Source organism: Manis pentadactyla, chromosome 4 (assembly GCF_030020395.1).
Source record: "Manis pentadactyla isolate mManPen7 chromosome 4, mManPen7.hap1, whole genome shotgun sequence".
NCBI classification, from domain to species: domain Eukaryota; kingdom Metazoa; phylum Chordata; class Mammalia; order Pholidota; family Manidae; genus Manis; species Manis pentadactyla.
The window spans coordinates 112701198-112707629 of record NC_080022.1 but is presented as its reverse complement, the minus strand read 5'-3'; positions in this window follow the sequence as shown (position 1 = coordinate 112707629).

Here is a 6432-nt window from a genome sequence, read left to right as displayed (position 1 = left end):
TGGGGAACATAATTTTACAATGAATAGAAATGACCCTCATTCTAAACGGAAGGGGATTCAAGCCTCAACTGTAAATATAGGTTAGAGTTTAGCCTTTCAAGGACAGTGGAATAGAGCCGTCCCAGAAGAATAAAATCAGTGGTGTTCAACAATCTACAGGCACTCTGCTGAAACACTAGCTTTGTTAACCTAGATTTTAACCATTGAGATATATTTTTTGAAGAAGAACCTTAAACGCAGCTGACAATCAGGTCTTATCTAAAGCTCATTTCCTCCCCGACCCTGACTCCCGCAGTCCTTCGTCCTTCGGAAGGTAGATGTGGAGATCTGGAGGGTAAAGTCCACCTACAAGCTTTATGTAAGGATTAGAGTCATCAACCAGCCCGTGCCCTGGGGAGGGACAGCAGAAAAGGTGTGGGGGTGGGGGTCCTAAGAGGAAGTGTCCCTCCTGGACGGAGTCATCTCCAGACCACTGGGGTGGTTCTTTAAAGAGATTTTTTTGGAAGGTGAGATTGTTTAACTGACCCAAATACTGAAAATGTGGAAACTAGCCTAAACCCTCCTGGGTAGCACCTTCACAATTAGGCTACTTAGTGTATTTGTAGTAAATACTAAGATAAGTTAATAAAGGAGACACCCCACCCCCGCACTCTGAACACAGATTACAAGGAAAAACCAGGAAGCCTCTGAGTCACAGTCATCAGTCATCATCCTCATCATCGTCATCATCGTCATCTGTTCCTCAAGGAAGCACTCAGTCTCACAGGGACACTAGCATCTGGGACAGGCAGCAAAGGTGACACCAAGGTCTTTTCCAGAGTTTGTGGTCCTCTCCTGAAGAAGTGTTGCAATTTGGCAAAATTAGCCAGTTTATAAATATGTCAGAGGTAAAATATTACAGCACATATACAGGAAGAAGAAATAAATATCAAGAGGATAATTTTTCTTCCATGGAATGGTATAAAAGGGAAAGTTCTAGATAACTTGGAGGTTTCATCAAAGTGAATTTGGAGCTAAATTCCTGATCTACAATTCTTTCCTAAATTCATCAAGACTTTGACCATCACCACTAACAACTCTGCTATAACTGTTATCCAAAGATCACCTGTTAATCTGTGGCCAATTCCTAAATGGAGCAGCAGGGAGGGCCACACAGGAAGAGTAAAGATAAATAACTGAGAGGAGGTGATGTTATTGCAAGACTGAAAGGACAGGGGATATAAGGGATCTTGGGAGGATTTAGAAAAGAAAGAGTATAATAAAATAACCTTGGAACTTTCATGTTGGAGAATTAGGTAGGACATACACACACACACACACACACACAATCTAGTCACACCTGGAAATGAAGCTTAGAAGAGAAGTTAGGGCTACAGACAGATCCAGAAATCATCCTTATATATGTAAACATTTGCAAGAGGACCAAAGAACAAATCTTGAGAAATATGGGACAGATGGGGAAAAAACAAAAACCAGTAATGGAGTATTTAGAGAAGTAGGTGAAAAAGTCCACGGAAGAGAGTTGTCTGAGCAGAAGAAACTGGAATTTGGCATTTAGAAGTTAGGGTTGATCTTCCAGATGTCAGTTTCAGCAGCGTCATAAACCCTCAGCTCAGACTGCAATAAATGTATATCAAGGGAAGGGAAAAAGTTATCTTGACTTAAAGGAAAACAGGGTGAATGAAAAGAAAAGTTTTGTGTTTGTTTTGTCTTGTTTTAGGAAGGAGAAACTTGGTTATATTTTTGGAATAAACCGGAAAAGGGAGCAAGATTGAGAAACTTGGTTATATTTTTGGAATAAACCAGAAAAGTGAGCAAGATTCACAGATGAGAGAGAGAACAGAGAAAGCGTGGACCTAGAGGAGAAGGTCGAGTCTGGAGTTTAGATTGTAAGGCCAAGTATGGAGTCAGGAGTCGAGGAAGGCGAGTCGGATAACTTCAATTCACCAGATTTCACCAGCTTTCTCAAGCCTTGTTTATGAGCACTTCGTTTTTAAACAGCAGTAATAACATGTAATTATACTAATGCTTGGGGCTTTTCCTAGTAGAGTAAAATTTCTATTATGAATGTTGTTGGGAAATACAATTTTAAAAAAAAGGTCACTTTGTATACTTATTTGATATACTCTTCCAACTTTTGGGTTCGAGATCTCCAAGAATCCCCAAAAGATACTTCATTCTTTCTGACCCACGTCCTCTACTCTTTTGACAGAGATTTTGAGTGGACATCACTGAGGCAGAGAGCACTGAATCAGGAGTCAAGAAATCTGTATTCTCATTTTACTTTTGGGAAATACGTAATCATTGCCATGTATCCTAAAATCTCTAGGACTCAGTTTCCTCAGAGAAATTAGGAAAATAATCCCAGATTCCAGAATTACATTGTGTCCTTTGGGCTTCTTGGGGATAAAAAGTTATGTTCTGTCTTTCAGCTCCTCCTTTTATCATTATCTGGGAATAGGAGTTAAATGTAACCATGTCTGATAGTAACAAGGTAACGGGTATTTCAGGGACAAAGAATTCCAAGCAACCTTTTCAGCCAGGTCAGAGTCACTCACTGACAAGGGGAAGACTCATCGCAAAGCTCCTCAAATTGTTCCACACCCTTACCCTTTCTCATTCCAGCTGCCCCACCTCAAATGCTCTGAGCAACTAAATTACATTCATTAATGGTGACGTGGGTTCCACAATTCGGACATACCGGGTTAGGTGGAGGGAGGGCAGTGAACACAGGGACAGTGGAGTTGGCTGGCTGTGTTAAGTTGCATTGAGCCCTGTCAAGAGATAATGGAGAGCTGAGAGCAGTTACAAATTCTGAAAATTAACTGTGAAGGCCAGAGAGCCTCTTTGATGGGTTACAAGAAAAGGCCCTTATCTACAACAGTGGAAGAGCAAAAAAAGTTGAATACGAGACTCAGGACTTAACAGAGTTCCAGGAGGCGGATCTCTGATCAAGGTGAGGGCCCTGGTTGGGAAAACTGGGGACCCTAACACATGAAATGGAAATATCTAGGTGGTGCTCCCAAAGGTTTGGGTCTTCTAAACCCTCAAAGCCTTAAGAGGGGGCCCACACCTCCCTATTAAAGCCGGCACTCTTCCCATGTGGGAAGACACTGCAGAGGCCTCTTCCCCTCAGATCTGCCTCGACCTCTTCTCCTGACTGCTAGGATCTTCATTAGGGTTAATTTACAGCAGACCCCAGTGAGAACATAGTCCTGATGAGGGAGAAAAGGACTATACCCCCAAAGCAGTGGCAGGAATTAAAGAACATGTACTTGTAAGATTTGGGGAGTATCTGTGAGCCTGGGCTTTGGTGGTGCTTAATCAAAGGGGCTGAAATACAAGACTGGATAAGAGAGGGTTTATTGACTGGAGCCTACACTCTTGGGATAGAATTTAACTTCCTAATAAGGTCTTGCTCAAGTGGCTCTGAGAAATGTAGAGGAAGTAATAACCTTTGCTGAGTGAAGTTTAACTGCCTGAATTGCCATGGCAATTGAGGAAAGAAAGAATTAAATTGCTCATGAAGTGAGTATGCTAAAGTCAATTATAAAAGGCCAGAAACCCTACCAAAAGATGTTCCATAGAAGGCCTTGAGGAACCCCATTTACCAGGGCCAGCAGGAATGGGCTAGTGAGAGGAGTGCCAGCATCACGATGACACTTGGTGGCAGCTTTCTTCTGCAAGCCAGAGCTAACGGGGTGCTGTCACAGCTTGGCTCTTTCATAGCAAAAGGGGTAATGGGGATCCCAAAGCAGTAGAGGCCAAGGGGCAGCACTTCAACTGAACTGCCAGAAGCCTGGGGGTGACAATTATTCTGACTGGCAAGGTCAGAGTGACAGGCCAGGGAGCTTGACACATGAGTTATAAAGGTGGTTAACAGAACATGGCATCCCTAGGGGCAAAATAATGGGCAGTCAAAGCAAGGGTATTGCTGAATACATGTAATCAAAAGAAAGCAAAACTAGATGAGCAAGAACCCAAGGATGGGGCTCCCAGTAAAACATCATGATCCCTTATCGAGTTCCCCAAACTGAGTCAGTTTTCACACAGAAATTCACTTATTAAGAGGTGGCTGGTCACCAAGACTGGCAATGCCATAATAATTATATGCAGTAATGACTCCCCAGTCCTTCCAGAAAGGAACTTATGACTATTTACTTAGGTTGACTCTAAGTAGAGGGGGAGATGGTAAAAGCAGTGTTGGACACAAGATCTGAGTTGCACTTGACACTGAGAAACCCAAGGCGTGATCTTCACCCCCCTGTTGGAGCAAGAGCTCATGAGAGTCAGGTAATTATAAATAAAGTCCTGCCCCAAGTCCAGCTTACAGTATTTCTACCCCCATCTAGTCAGAAGCAATCTAAACTGTTTGGACATCCTGCAGAACATCCTTTTGATCCATTACATTCATGTCATGCAGATCAGTCAGGATGACCAACAGTAGGTAGCATATTATAAGCCTTGGTACTTGTGCTCTTGAGTGTAGAATATAATCCCTACAGTCATCAGGGGCCTAACAACGGAGGGGCTCAAGATGGCGACATGAGTAGGGCAGCAGAAATCTCCTCCCAAAACTATATACATTTTTGAAAATACAACAAATACAACTATTCCTAGAGGAGGGACCAGAAGATACAGTACAACAGCCAGGCTACATCTACATCTGCGAGAACTCAGCAACTCACGAAAAGGGTAAGATACAAAGCCGTGACCCGACGGAACCCGAGCACTCCCCCAACCCCAGCTCACCCATGGGAGGAAAAGAATCAAAGTCAGGAGGGAGTGGAAGCACAGGACTGCTGAATAACCAGCCCTAGAAATCTGCACTGGGAGCACAGACACACATTGCATGGTGTACTGGATATTAGAGAAATGGAAAAGAAAAATCCCTAGATGTAGACTGCGAGAAGGTCCCCATAGCTGGCTTCCCTGGGACAAAAGAAAAGCAGGCACTTTTTAAAAGTGTTAAAGGAACAAGGGCTTAACAGCTGGACAAAATCATCCCGGCACACTCAGCCCAGCAGGCTGGGAATCTTAAGGAACTTCAGGCACCCTAACCCCCTGGGGGGTAATGCATCCCCGAAGCCCCTCATGGCAATAAGCAGCCTGACATTCATTCCCCCCAGCCAGTGCTGCAAGCAAACCAGCTGACCCCATGACAGCTGTGGAGCAGCCAAGAAAAGCCCCACCCACAGAAACCACACAGAGTCTTCTCCCACCATGCAGCTAACTGGGACAGACCCAGAGGTTGCAGCCCATGCACAGCTACCCAGCACAGACAGAGGAAGCCGGAGCAAAGTCTGGAAGCCATGAAGGGGCACCACTCTCACAGGAGAACACAGCCGGCATGTCTGCAACCCCCCGTGGGGCCCTAGACTATCCCGAGAGCCACCCTGCCCATGGCAGATGAGGAGATTATCCCAGAAACAGCTCCCGGTGTGTGGGTAATGGGCACAGGCAGTAGAGAAGGGCAAGGCAACCAGCAAGCAAGGAGGGACTTTGTTTTCCCAGCTGACACACATGCCACTTGCCTGTGACCACTTCTATCACCATGAAAAGGCAGAAGAATCTGGTCCAGTCAAAAATCACTCAGACAACCCCAGAGAGAGGGCCTGGTGAGATAGATATAACCAATCTTCCTGAAAAAGAATTCAAAATAAAAGTCATAACCATGCTGATGGACCTGCAGAGAAATATGCAAGAGCTAAGGGATGAAGTCCAGAGGGAGATAACAGAAATGAAGCAATCAATAGAAGGTCTTAAGAGCAGACTGGATGAGGTGCAAGAGACTGTTAATAGAATAGAAAGCAGAGAACAGGAATACAGAGAAGCTGAGGCACAGAGAGATAAAAGGATCTCTAGGAGTGAAAGAATATTAAGAGAACTGTATGACCAATCCAAAAGGAACAATATCCACATAATAGGGGTACCAGAAGAAGAAGAGAGAGAAAAAAGGGTACAAAGTGTCTTTGAAGAATTAATTACTGAAAACTTCCCCAATGTGGGGAAGGAAACAGTCTCTCAGACCATGGAAGCCCACAGACCTCCCAACAGAAGGGACCCAAGGAGGACAACACCAAGACACATAATAATTAAAATGACAAAGACCAAAGACAAGGACAGAGTATTAAAGGTAGCCAGAGAGAGAAAAAGATCACCTACAAAGGAAAACCCATCAGGCTATCATCAGACTTCTCAAGAGAAACCTTACAGGCCAGAAGAGAATGGCATGGTATATTTCATGCAATGAAACAGAAGGGCCTTGAACCAAGAATACTGTATCCAGCAAGACTACCATTTAAATTTGAAGGAGGGATTAAACAATATCCAGACAAGCAAAAATTGAGGGAATTCGCCTCCCACAAACCACCCCTACAGGATACTTTAAAGGGACTGCTCTAGATGGAAGCCCTCCTAAGGCTAAATAGC